Below are 14,212 nucleotides of genomic sequence, written 5' to 3'. Positions count from 1 at the left end.
ACCTTTTGTGATAAATGAATTACAATTTTTTTTAGATACTGAAAAAAACCCAGCATGTACTCTGACTCAGGTTAAGCAAAAAATACAGCAACTATTTGTAAAGTATGGCATCCGTTTGACTTCAAAAATCATGCATTACTAAAAAAAGTTATGGTCTGTTCCTGAAGCAGCCTAAGAGAGAAACAGCAAATTATTTTGTCTTTAAATCTGAAAGGCACAAGTCTTGATCTCATAACTAACCTGCCAAAGGAAAAAGTAAGCCCATTTCCTTCAACATGCAGTTTTATATTAGAAGTTCCTAGGAGACAGGAAGACATGAAACAGCAGTGATAGTAAGATGTCCAGGAGATGCAGTGGTAGCTGGAGAATTACATTCCCCCAGATTATGTCCAGCACTTTAGAAGTTGTGTATCATACATGGAAGCTCTGAAACATTACTATTTTTGCATTCTACTTTTACATTAGCCTCCTATTCCCAAAACAGCTGTAGTAATTTTTCATAAACACAGAAAATCAAATATTAAGGGGTTGAACTAACTCCACAGAAGTCACCGTCAACATTCCCACTCTCTTGACCCCACTTAGATATTTTTTTTGTGGGATAGAAATTAGACAGAAGGAGTTTAACCTGAGAAACTATTAGCAAGCACAATCCAGACCACCTCGGAGAGACAAACTGCTTAAACTACAGGGGAAAAAAAAAAAAAAGAAAAAAAAAAGGTAAATTACTCTTCTTGTAGACTTCAAACCTCAACCTAACAGCCCATTAAAAACAGATGAGCCTGGAGGGATGGCTAAGGTCAACAATCTAATGGTTTGCTGAAGAAACAAGGGTGAGTGTCAGAAGCAGGACAAAACCCCATCTCAGAAAGCTTTTTGTCAGTAAGAGTAGGGAGTTGCTGACTCCATCAGGTCATGGGGCATGGAAACATGAAGCAGTCTCCATCTATCAGGCTCTATTAGAGAGAAGCAGCATTTTAAATTCAGAGTGCCTCTCCTTCCCAGAAGGGCAATTAGTTTGACAAGGCAGCAGTTGGGCTCTCTGTGGAGCTGCATCACACAAACCAAGGCAGAGTTCAGAGCGTTATGAATTATGGTCTATCAAAGGTGAAAACACACCCAGAACAAGGGGTTGCTGGTTTTTTAAGTATGATTGAAATTGATTTCAGGTAGCCAAGGCAGTGCTGGTGTCAGACCGGGCAGCGCTGTCTCCATCAATGTGCCCACATTACAGCACTTTGCCATAATGGGAATGGAGAGCTGCTGACTGAGCCTCAGAGTACAGCTTCTGCCAGCATGGCTGTAAGCTATAGCACTCTCGCCCCAACATGAAATCAGGACATTTCCACCCCAGTAAAACAATATTCTGTCACAGGACTGACCGCAGTGAAAGCCAACACCATGCCAACAGCTACTGCCTAATCCTATTTCTTTGGGATGAGCAAAGACTTATGGCACAGAAAGAAGCAGAGTTCTCCGAAGCCTCACACGAAAGCCTGAGGGAAATTGGAAGTTCACAGCTCTCCATGAGGCAGCAAGGAGGCTCCAGGGCACAGGAATCAGATTAAATGGCAGTGCTGGAGGAGAAGCTCAAAGCAGCTTGTGTTCAGAAAAAGAAATTTGTATTTGCCATCTCCAGTTGCTGGAAGTGGAAAAACGTCTGTAGTCCTGCCTTTGAACCCAGTCAGTCTCCTTTTTATCACGAGTCCCTTCTTTAAAAATGTAACGGAGACTACAAAATCTGGAGTTAATACTTTGGGACTAGAGAAGAAATCTGAGAAGCAACAGTAAAATAGTTCATCCCACAAGAGATTTCACTCATCTCTTTTCAGAGATAAGCACACAGGGAGCTGACAAGATAAATTTGCCCTTGATATCTTCCTGGGTAACCAGTGAGGAAAATTAAACCCAATTTCTTTCCTGAACATGATATTTATTTTGCTTAAGGAAAATCATGTCTCTCCGTTACATGTAACACTTCTGATTAACGATTAGGGATGAAGGGAAAAAAATAAAGCAATTTGAGGTGGGTTGACCCTGGCTGAACGCCAGGTGCCCACCAAAGTCGTTCTATCACCCCCCCCTTCAGCTGGACAGGGGAGAGAAAAATATAACAAAGGGCTCATGGGTCAAGATAAGGACAGGAGAGATCGCTCGCCAATTACCATCACGGGCAAACCAGACTCAGCTTGGGGACAATTAACTCAATTTATTAGCAATCAACCAGAGTAGGTTAATGAGAAATAAAACCAAATCTCAAAACACTCTCCTTCCACCCTCCCTTCTTCCCGGGCACAACTTCACTCCCAGATTCTCTACCTGCCCTCCCCAGTGGCGCAGGGGGATGGGGAATGGGGTTTATGGTCAGTTTGTCACACGTTATCTCTGCTGCTTCATCCTCCTCAGGGGCAGGACTCATCACACTCTTCCCCTGCTCCAGCGTGGGGTCCCTCCCACAGGAGACAGTCCTCCACAAACTTCTCCAACGTGGGTCCTTTCCATGGCGTGCAGTCCTTCAGGAGCACACTGTTATAGTGTGGGTCCCCTGTGGGGTCACAAGTCCTACCAGAAAACCTGCTTCAGCGTGGGCTCCTCTCTCCACAGATCCGCAGGTCCTGCCAGGAACCTGCTCCAGCACGGGCTTCCCATGGGGTCACAGCCTCCTTCGGGCACCCACCTGCTCTGGCGTGGGGTCCTCCACGGGCTGCAGGTGGAGATCTGCTCCCCCGTGGACCTCCCTGGGCTGCAGGGGGACAGCCTGCCTCACCAGGGTCTTCCTCACGGGCTGCAGGGGAATCTCTGCTCCGGCACCTGGAGCACCTCCTCCCCCTCCTGCACTGACCTGGGGGTCTGCAGGGTTGTTTCTCTTACACATTCTCACTCTCTCTTTGGCTGCCATTTCTGTGTGCGCTGCATTTTTTTTTCCTTCTTAAATATGTTACCCCAGAGGCGTTACCAGTATCGCTGATGGGCTCGGCCATGGCCAGTCACGAGTCCGTCTTAGAGCCAGCTGGTATTGGCTCTGCTGGACATAGGGGAAGCTTCCAGCAGCTTCTCACTAAAGCGACCCCTGCAACCCCCCACACCCCCCCGGCTACCAAAACCTTGTCACACAAACTCAGTACACAAGTTTTGAGGGCTTAAAGTGACTATGTATAGAGCTGTACATGATTTCCCATGTATAAGAAGAAATTAAGGGTAACAGAGCCTATAATTTGGTCATGTGTTTACCACCAAGCACTCCACTGCTTAAGCTATGTGATGTCAAGACTTCTAGAAACTCCCATAGGATCAGGCCTTTTTCTTGACCTGTTAAAGGGTGTAATCCTGTTAAAATTATTAATTTAATAGAATAGAAGCTTTATCTTTTTTGTAAAAAAAAACCAACAAAAACAAAACCAAAAAAAAAACCAGCTTATCATTAGATATCATTTCAAATATATGCAGCTTCATACTGTTGTCTCAATTTCTTTCCAAAATAATTTTTCACGTTCTCTTCCCTCAGTGAAAGAAGTAAAAGTAATCTGGTCTAACACATTATTCAGTATTATCTCCCAAAGCCTTGTCAATCAGATCAACAACTGTTTACAGAATATCCTAAACGTGGGTTGTTTTTGGTTTTTTTAATTTATTTCTATACTCCCCATCTTTTTCAAAGAGGCTGATTTTCAGGCCATTCTGCAGACGTAATATACTGTATTGTCTCCCAACATCAGCATGTATTTATAATTAATAAGAGGCTAGAGATGTTTGGAGAACCAGGATGCCAGTTCACATGATGTTCAATGAGTCAACTGACTGTACACTGAAATGAGATTAAACTGACTTTTAAAAAAAAATTTCTAAATACGAGTGCTTCAGCAACATGAAACTCTGATTTGTGTTTAGCTGTGATTCAGTTTCAGACCTTTGCCAGTTGCAAGTCTTCTCCTAAACTACAGGAGTTATCTTACAGAAACTTTAGTACTTCTCTCTTACTGAGCAGTAATCTTAGTTGGCCATTCACCAAGTGTTATTTTAAGTGGAGGAGATTCCTGCGGGTTCAGATAAAAACTTCCAACTCTCTCTTTAATCATGTTTCAGTCCTGCTAATAAACAAACCAGAAGTACCACTGCCATGATGCAATATACAGAGTCAATATTTCACAATGTCTTTTATTACATTGAGTAAAACTAAGCTAGAGTCATATGAACCCACCTGTTTCCTTCATATTATAAACCTAATACTTATTAATGAAAAAACATAATTAATTTCCCTTATGGTGGACCCAAAGCCCTTTCTACTACATACTACTTTGCATTTCTAGGCTTTAGACATGCTTCCAAACATGACAGCACAGGACACAGAGATGCTTCACCCAACCCTAGGTATTATGGGGCATTTTGATCACCAGTTATCAACTAAGGACACAAGAAGGGTAACAATTTGGGGGTCAGATGGAGTATAAAAATCCCCATGTGCTGCTCCTCTGCAGAAGAGTCTTCCCTCAAACAGGTTTTTCTGCTACTTTTTCAGGGACACAAGTCTGAAACACACATGACTTTTTGGTTTGGGTTTTTTGGTGGGTTTTTTTTTTGGGGGGGGGGGGGGGGGATGGGTGTGTTTGTTTGTTTGTTAATTTCTTAAGTGGTACTTTCATTGTAAAAAACCTAAAATTAATTTGCTGACTTTATGCTAAACTCCTCTTCCCTCCCAGTTTAAAGTGACCTTTGATGCAAACTAAAATGTGCAGGTGTCAAAGTGTATCAGTATTGTATACCAGAGATGTGCACAACTGAGGTTTTTTGGCACTTTCTCCTTCCAATTTATTAAAGGTTGTGTCAGAATAAATTTATGTAAGCAAGGATCAGATTTTATTAGTGGAACATCATTTGCTTTTAATGAATAAGAGTAGTTTAGGAAAATAGCTGATTAACTAAGCTGACATTTGAGAGATGAGCTTTCTCCTCAATCCTATCACCACTTGTTTTAACCCTGCAAGTAAGCATAGCATACACTACCGGATAGCAAGAAAAGTTGTATTAAGGCTGTAGCCCTGATTCAGCAAAGCAGCTGACAATGTTCTTGTGTCTGTCAGCTTTCAACACAGCAATATGTTATTTTAATGTTACTTTAATGGAACTTCATGAAGTGCTTTAAGTTATGCAAATTTTTTTCTAAAGAGAAGCTAATTCAGCAGACTCTCCAAGACTGCGACCATTTACGAGGTTATAAGAGTGGGCTAGCAAACAAGATTCCTCCACAGTAGATGAGGACAGACAGAACAAAGATGGCCCCTGGTCCCAAAATCTAAATTACAAACTCTTGGAATATCCTGGGGATTGTCCATCAGGAACATAACTGATCCTCACCAGCAGAGAGAGATCTAAGCTGGCAAGGAAGCTCTCCGAGCTGTCACAAACTACAAAGCTGTTGTAGAGCTCTCCTCCCACAAAAACAGCTCTTTCCCCCTTTTCAGCAGGCTTGTGGGGACTGCTTTGTCCACAAGGGGCGATTTTGATTCCTGCTTCTATCCTATCATCAGTCAGATTGGAATAAGAGAAAGCGTGCCACAGTTACATAATCCTACTTTGAAAACCAGTGCTTGACGATACCATTGTATAGCTTTTGCCAAGTGCTATTAGGATGCAATAGCAATGAAATGCGAGACATCTGTGTTAATTGCCATTAGCATAGAAATTTCAAAAATCCCACTGGAGGTACAATATTTAGAGTTCACGGCACTCTTCAAAATGGAGATCCGTCTGCTCTCCTATTGACTGTGAAACAGCTTATGATTTTTGTTGCACTCCCTCCGTTTGACAAGGAGTCAAACGTACTTATATTTCTCAGCACTTCCCATTTAGTCCCATGCATCACACTTCAGGAGTGGCAGAGGCACTGGCAATGCCCTTCCTCTCCCACCCACTTTGCTGGGCATCTCTGGCAGCCACAGATGCTCTCTGCGCACTGGAATGTGTAAAGACACAGACCTGTAGAAGGCACGTCCATGGAGGTATCACCCATCGCTTCAATACCAGAAAGAGCGGTCCTCCCCACCCTGAAAGGCATGGAACTGTTGCCCAGTAGGTTTGCTTTGTTTTTCTGGACACAACACAGCAGAAGGACATTGCAATTTGACAAGAGCAAATCCAGATTTTGGGTCTTGCGGTTTGATTAGCAAAATTAGGGCAGTTGACACAGAGTGCCAAACCCGTGCAATCTTATTCCGCTTCTTGATATTTGGAACAGCTTTCCGTGCTCTACGTTGGACCATATGTCCTTAGTACCTCTGCAGACTGCCAAAACAAAGCCAAAGTAAGCTCCATCACGTGCCTGGTCCCATTTGATCATTCTTGATCGTCATCATGTTTGTACCCCCAAAAGATCTAGTAGTGCACAGATCATCCTTTTTTTAAAACCACATCAAAAATTCATGTTGGAATGCAGATTCGATCTGTCAGTCAGACAGGGGTAAATGCTAAAGGACCATTAGGTTTCCCACCCGTAATCATTATGGACTGCAGAGATAATTATCTTCTTGGTCTAGATCTCTCTGAGGTTTTTGGGAAATACTGCTAAGAAAGATTTTTCTTATGCTTTCCATTGGGAAGCTTAGAAGAAAGGTTTCTAGACAGCCAAGGCACAGATATCACTAAAATGTACGAGTAGCACATTAAAGATTTGCATGACCTTAGCCAGGAAATGTGCCACAGACCCCTGAGACCAGATAATACAATAAAACCAGGTACCTGTAATAGTATCTTTGCTAGGCAACCAGTTATCAGAATTCCTTAAGTGTATTGAGCCTAGGCTTAAATCCAAAGCAGCAAAGTTCTTAAGGATGTAGTTTGTTGGAGCGGCAGAGGAATGCACATAAGTCGACCCAATATGAGTGATAGAAGTGATTCAACTTTATTTGCACGGATAGCTCATATTTATACAGTTTGCGATAATTATGCCTACTAGTCCTAATATGATTGGTACATTGCTAATGTTTATTCACTACTAAAACACACCCACTTGTGATTTGCAGCTATGCGTGTTCCGTAACTTTCTCACGGGAACTTCTTCAAAAGTTACTTATGAAGTTATGCCAAGGTCACACCGTCCCTGTCTTCCTCCTGGTAACAGCGAGACCAGCTGTTGTTTTTCTCCCAATATCAGTAAAGCCAGCTATTTTAAGCCAAGGCCTAATCTTGCTGCTCAAACTGACATTCTTTCACACAGAACTCTGCTTGCACAACTTTTCCATAGACCCATGTCCTTTTTCATCAAGACAATTCCCAACAATTCCCCCTTTTTCTTTTTGTGCGAGTAGAGCTTGGTGTGTCAGCTTTGAGACTCCTTTTATCATGCACCCATAAGCAATTTTAACTATTACACAGATTAATATCAATATACCCAACCATCGTAAGGCTTCCTTAATCAATGACATTAGCCATGGTGTTATCCCGCCAAATATTGACTGTAACACCCCATCAAACCAACTAGTTTCTTGCTGGATCTTTGTGTATGTTTCTTCAGCCAATCTATTTGTTTGTGTATAGATTGAGGTAAAATTTTAACACCTGCTGTATTGCCCTTTGCAAAGATCTGTGAACACAATTAATTAAGCACAGTAAAAACAACATTATACCTAATAAAATACATAAGCACACAAAAAGAGGTTTGATTAATAGCTTTAGCTAGTGACACCCAAACATTCTTACTGTCCCATGGCGTTCACCGATGTGGATCAATCACCGGTGTCACTGTCATGCTGCTTACAACAGTCAGTGTGTTCCATATCAATCTCAGCATAAGGTTTCAAATTTATGGGTAAATCAGGAACGTATCTGCCAGACATGGAGGATGTGATTTTTTGTCCAATCACTGTCAAGGCTTGCCATCCCGGTGCACTTAGTTGTCTTGTAGAAGTTAAGCTATCGCTGCCCCTCAATAAATCCAGCAGCGGCTGTAAGTCTGTATTTGTAATACCACAACAAGGTTGAATCCACTGTAGGTCTCTGTTTAAATCTTTCTCCCTCTTTTTGTTTTTGAGCAATCCAGGCTTGCTTAATAACTTGGGATGCCATTTTCCTTAATAAGCTGAACAAGGTAAAACTATTACAATAGCTACAATCACAGTAACTACAATAATGCCCATAATTCTTTGAGCCAACCTGTTACCCCTAATGACCCAGACCATGAGGACTATGAGGAAAATGAACCATCCATACATTCTTGTGCCATCTTGCTCCACGAACTCAGCCCAGCGATCGGTAGGTGCCAGCTTTCCGTGGGCGTCCCCACAGAGGCAACGATGGCCTCACCGTACACCAGCCCGATGCTCTTCGGAAAATCCCGGTATTTATACATTTGCAGAGGAACGGGTTTTAGCACACGTGGCCAGCGGGTGCCAAAAGTCTGCCTCGGTTGCAATCTATGACGCATGCGCTCGCTGGCCAGGCGCGCTGCACGAGTCATAGCCATCTTGTCTAATTGGTTCGTGGGCTTTACGATACAGTTGCGATGCACAGAGAATCTTGACCTGTTATGTTAGCCAAGGTGACCTATACATTAGTTTTTGGCTGAGGTGGTATTCATATTGCCACATCATCTATGATGCTCCAGATGATGATGGTCGTGCAAATCGAGCAGGAGTCCATCGTGGGCCTGTATCTGTGGAAACACAATCAAACTCGTTCCCAGGTTATTAATGGAAATAGATCTTACCCCTGATTTTGGCTTTAACTAACTTTTACTTTTACCCCACACTGTCTTCCTGTAATCACGCTATGTTTAATCAAATTATGCTTAACACACTTTTTACCTAAAGCAAGTTCCATATACAATAAGGCACGCTGTTCTAAAAACCTGTCTGAAGGACTCAGTGTCCGCTAGTAATACTCTATTAGTTAGAATCTGTCGGATCAGTGGCTCCAGCACCCGCCGGTGCCGTGCCAGTCGCCATCGGGACAATTCTGGGTCCAGCATCAGTGCAAAGCCATGGCTTGACCCACTTAGCCGGGATCTCCCAGTAAGTTTTACTTCTGCCGATCCGCACCATTTTCCAGATTCTGGGTCCTTATACATTACCATGATTCCTGTACTTTGTTGCGTCCTTTCTGCCTGTAAAAGAACATGATGCACTACCATTGGTGGGTCTTTGTGATCACCTGTCAATCTAAGATAATTTAGCACAAATAAGGCTTTGGCCAATCGTTCCTCTGGGAGTAAGCCCTGGGTTCCCCCTTTTTGTTTTTGCAGCATGTTCTTTTAGGGTTTAGTTGGCCCATTCAACAATAGCCTGTCCTGTGGGAAGATGTGGAATACCGGTACCATGATGAATTCCCCACAAATTACAAAATCGAGCAAATCGCGTAGAACCATAGGCTGGGCCGTTGTCCGTCTTAATTTCTTTAGGCACACCCAGTACTGCAAAAGAAGCATGAAGATGTCATTCAATACGTAAGGCCTTTTCTCCAGTTCGTGCCGTGGCCCACATGGCAGCAGGATAGGTATCAATACACACGTGCACAGAACGCTTTGCACCAAACCACGTGACATGGGTGACATCCATTTGCCACAACTGCAATGGCAAAAGACCTCGTCGGTTAACCCCACGGCCCAAGCCGAGCCCTTCCTTTTGACAATCGGGGCATGCTTTAAAGATACCTTGAACGTCAGTAAGTGGTAAGTCAAATTGCTTTGCTAACATCCTAGCGGGTTGGTGCAAGAACGCATATGATTGCCATGCTTTGTTGAAAACGATTCCCTGGAGGAGGCTCCCGTGGCGCTGCAACCAATTGGTCAGCTCTGTCATTTCCCGTTTCTCATCTGCACAGTGTTCTCATACCCAAGAGTTCTACCAGAGGGGTCATATCGCCATTAGTGATACCGCAAAGATTCCGCACCCACTGGATATCTCCCACAAGCTTCTGGACATCATGTAACGTTGAAATTTCTCATGTTATTTGAACCTTCTGAGGTTTAACATTGCTAGGATCTATGTGCCACCCCAAATACTTCCAAGGTGCTGCCTTTTGCACCTTTTCAGGAGTGATTATTACTCCGCGATGGCTTAAGATGTCCTGCAATGGAGTTAAAATCTCATCCTGTGGCAAGTTACTGAGGAAACAGCTTTCTTACAGGCTCTGATGCCCAGGCCACATACACCTGACACATCGTGGGGGAATTGCGCATTCATTGCAGTAACACGACCCAATGGTATCTCTTATAGGGATCTGCCTTGTTAATCGATGGTACCGAAAAGGCGAACCGTTCAGCGCCATCTGGGTGCAATCTTTTAGATTTATAATTAACAAATCCCATTCTTCTGGAAGCATAACTGGAGACGGCAAACCTGGCTGCAGGGCTCCCATACTGTCCATCACCGCATTCACAGCTCTGAGATCATGTAACAGTCTCCATTTCCCACTTTTCTTGGGAATGGTAAATATTGATGTATTCCATGGACTAGTAGAAGGGACAACATGTCCTGCTCTCAATTGGTCTTCAACTAACCCTTGTATTTTTAGCAACCTTTCAGCATTTAGCAGCTACTGATCAATCCAAACAGGCTCATCTATTTTCCAGTTAATTTTCAGAATTGGCTACCCCTCAGTGACCGCTCCTAAAAAGGATGCGTCACTAACATTGCCTTCATTTGGCTCAATAAATCACGGCCTACGAGGCCAAACAATTCAGTTGGGGTAGTCATGACATACGGACACGTCGTAATGTGTTCACCATCGGGGAACACAAATGTAATCGGTAGCTGACTTACTAAGGTGGCTTGTGTGCCCCCTATCCCAGCAATACCAAAATTTGGATTGATCGATGGCCATGATGGAGGCCAAATGCATCGTAAAATAATCGTAACATCAGCTCCTGTATTGATTGTCATCGGTTTCTTGACGACAACCCCATCGGGCCCTTCCAATTCCACTACCTTTTCTGGTTTACCTCTTGTTGTGTCCATGGCAAAGTATACCTGCGGTTTCCCTGTGGAGCCGAATCCACCATCTCCACGTTGTACTTCACCCGGGTTCGGAACACACGACCTGAATGGAACTAATTGTGCTATTCTGGTACCTTTAGGAATAGAAACAGGAGGGATTACAACATGAGTCATAATTTTCACAGTCCCACAATAATCTGCATCAATAAACCCTGGGAGCACCAGAATTCCTTCTAGAGCTGTTGAAGATTGCCCCATTAAAAATGCACTAAGTCCAAACCCCAATGGTCCCTTTATGTTGACTGCGGTTTCCACATCCACTCCAGAGCTTCCTGCGGTGGCGGATCTGGTGGTTGCGAGGCTGCCTGAGGGCTGGCAGCTCAAGCCCCTTGCATTCGTGTCGTCGCGCGAGGGGCCTTTGCAGTCGGTGTAAAGTTTCCCTTCTTCCTGTATTCTTGGTGGTATGGTTATCTTTCTTACACTTGTTGCAGCACTTACTGTTAACAGTACCTGTACATTTGCTCCTAATGTGTCCACATTTGCCACAGTTAGAACACTTGACCAAGGGTGTCTTACTGGCCTTGTGTTTCTTTGTAGTTCCTTGGAGAGCTGTGGCAGCATAGGCTACTTTCTGTGAGTCCACTGATCGATCCGTGTATTCTATCATATCAACGACGTCTGCATTTTTCAGCAAATTACACAATGCTTTGCGTGTCTTTTCAGTAGCATTTTCAAAAGCAAGTATTTTGAACATGTTTTATTTTATGCCCTCGTTCATGTCAGGATGGTCATAGATTGCCCTATGCAGTCTATTAATAAACTGTGCAAAAGCTTCCTTATACTCCTGTTTCACCTGGGTAAAAGCATGGCTGCGCATATTGTCTGGTACGGTAAGAAAAGCTTGATACGCCAAGATCTGTGATAGATGATGAACCTCAGTGACACATTGTAACTGAGCGTTCCCTGATGCGAAGGGTCCAGTACCCATTGGCATCTGCGTGGTTACTCCCCATAGGGGATCTGTTTGTTGTCGTGATGTTGCTTGTTCCCTATCACAGAACATCTCCCACTGCCGGAAAAACACTAACATTTGGGCAGGTGTCAAAATCAACTGTGCTAGCTTTTTAATATCTTGAGGTATCAGTGTATCAGCAGAAAAAAAAAGAATTGCAGTATTTGGTGAGTTAACGCAAATTTGATTCCGTACTGACTCACAGCATTCCTTAATTTCTCAATGACCTTCCAGTCAAACACCTCCCATTTTTTCTGTCCATTTGATGCAATAACTGGGAATGCTTGGAGCATAGTCCCTTCTATGATGGCCTCTTATTACACCCTTCCAATGTCTCTGCCTTTCTTCTGCAGCGGCTATTACAAGCGGCTCCGCATCTATCACAGGTGCGGTTGGTTTCCCCGTCTCTTTTTCACATTTCCTTTAACGATTCTAACATTGTCCCGTTTTGTTCTATTATAGAGTAGCCAAGTCCTTGTTTGCATTATTTGAATCAGGGTGTATGTTAGGTATAATTTGTTCATGTTGAACGGTGGTATCTGGGGGCTGTGCTTTCGTAGGCAGATTTTTACTCACTCCCTGATTCTGTAGGGTTTCCTTTAATCGTACGGTTAGGGAGGCTTAGGAACTGTCGGATGGCTGATTAATATCGGCAGTCCCAGGGAGTGGAGCAGAAGTCAAGGGCACGAGAGCAGGCGAACAAGCTCCAAAAAGTCTCTCTCGCTGCATTATGTTTTTCTTCCCGCTTTTCCCTTTCGCTTGCGGTTGGCGAGAGAGAGCAGCAAAAGCAGATGCAGACGCTTTACGATCTGCTTTCATTTCTTACGGAGTTGTCTTAATCAATTTCCCTAAAGTTGCAAGACCTTTAACTTCTTTAGACCCGTCACTAATTTCATCCCATAGGGAGGTTCCGATAGCATTCCAGGTACTAAGCTCAAAAGCTGTACCCACACTAATTGAAAGGTTTCTGTCCTTGCTTCATTAGTTTTTTAGCTGATTTATCATCGTCAGTTACCATATCCCATAATACGTCTCCTAATCTACGACATTCACTCTCCTCAAATAATAAATCCGGATTCTTAAAGCATCCCTTAACACGACCTAAAGCAACTAATCCCGAAACTTGCTTAACGCAATTTACCCCCTGCTTTTCTAAAAAGCACTGTAATAATTTTAGGGCTACCTCTTGATCCATTGCCGGCCGGCTTCTTGATACTCCTTGGTGCTACCTTGATTAAGGCACCTCGGTTAAAAAGTCTTTGCAGCCTTTTTCCAGTAGCCCTCACTGACGGCGAACCCCTTTTGGACAGTCCAGGCATGAGAGTTAACACACCAACCAAGACGATCAGCGTTCGGTTAATCTTTTGCCCCCCTGGTCACTGCTACCGGTGCTTCTCAGTGTCCGTCACTCCAATTCCCCTTTCTTCAGTCCCCGTTCGGGCACCATTTGTTGGAGCGGTGGAGGAATGCACATAAGTCGACCCAATATGAGTGATAGAAGTGATTCAACTTTATTTGCACGGATAGCTCATATTTATACAGTTTGCAATAATTATGCCTACTAGTCCTAATATGATTGGTACATTGCTAATGTTTATTCATTACTAAAACACACCCACTTGTGATTTGCAGCTATGCGTGTTCAGTAACTTTCTCACGGGAACTTCTTCAAAAGTTACTTATGAAGTTATGCCAAGGTCACACCGTCCCTGTCTTTCTCCCGATAACAGCGAGACCAGCTGTTTTTTTTTCCTCCCAATATCAGTAAAGCCAGCTATTTTAAGCCAAGGCCTAGTCTTGTTGCTCAAACTGACATTCTTTCACACAGAACTCTGCTCGCACAACTTTTCCATAGACCCATGTCCTTTTTCATCAAGCCAATTCCCAACAGTAGTTGCTCAGTTTTTCCCCAGAGTAGCCCTGCTCATATTAGAAACTAACAACAAGGATTTAGAAAAAAGTACATTTACATATTTTTTCCATTAAAAAAAGATGTTACTAACACAAGGTTGGTGTCTGCGGATGAAGTTGAAAATCCCTTGTGCGCACAAGCATCATTTGAGAGATTTTCAGTCATATGCAGTATGTGCCTATCGTTTCCTGTTAATTTGAGGAGGCTGTTGGTGAACTGAACAGCCACTTTCCTTTTCTCTCACAAATGTCTGCGAAGTTTTTACATGAAGATAGTCTCAACTTTTTCACGTACGCCCATAAGGTAAAAGATGATGAAAGACTCGGCAACACAAATCCCTGCTTTTTGAGCATGCAGAACACA

Source organism: Accipiter gentilis, chromosome 33 (assembly GCF_929443795.1).
Source record: "Accipiter gentilis chromosome 33, bAccGen1.1, whole genome shotgun sequence".
Classification (NCBI taxonomy): domain Eukaryota; kingdom Metazoa; phylum Chordata; class Aves; order Accipitriformes; family Accipitridae; genus Astur; species Astur gentilis.
The sequence above is the reverse complement of the archived record's forward strand: the minus strand, read 5'-3'. Positions refer to the sequence as shown.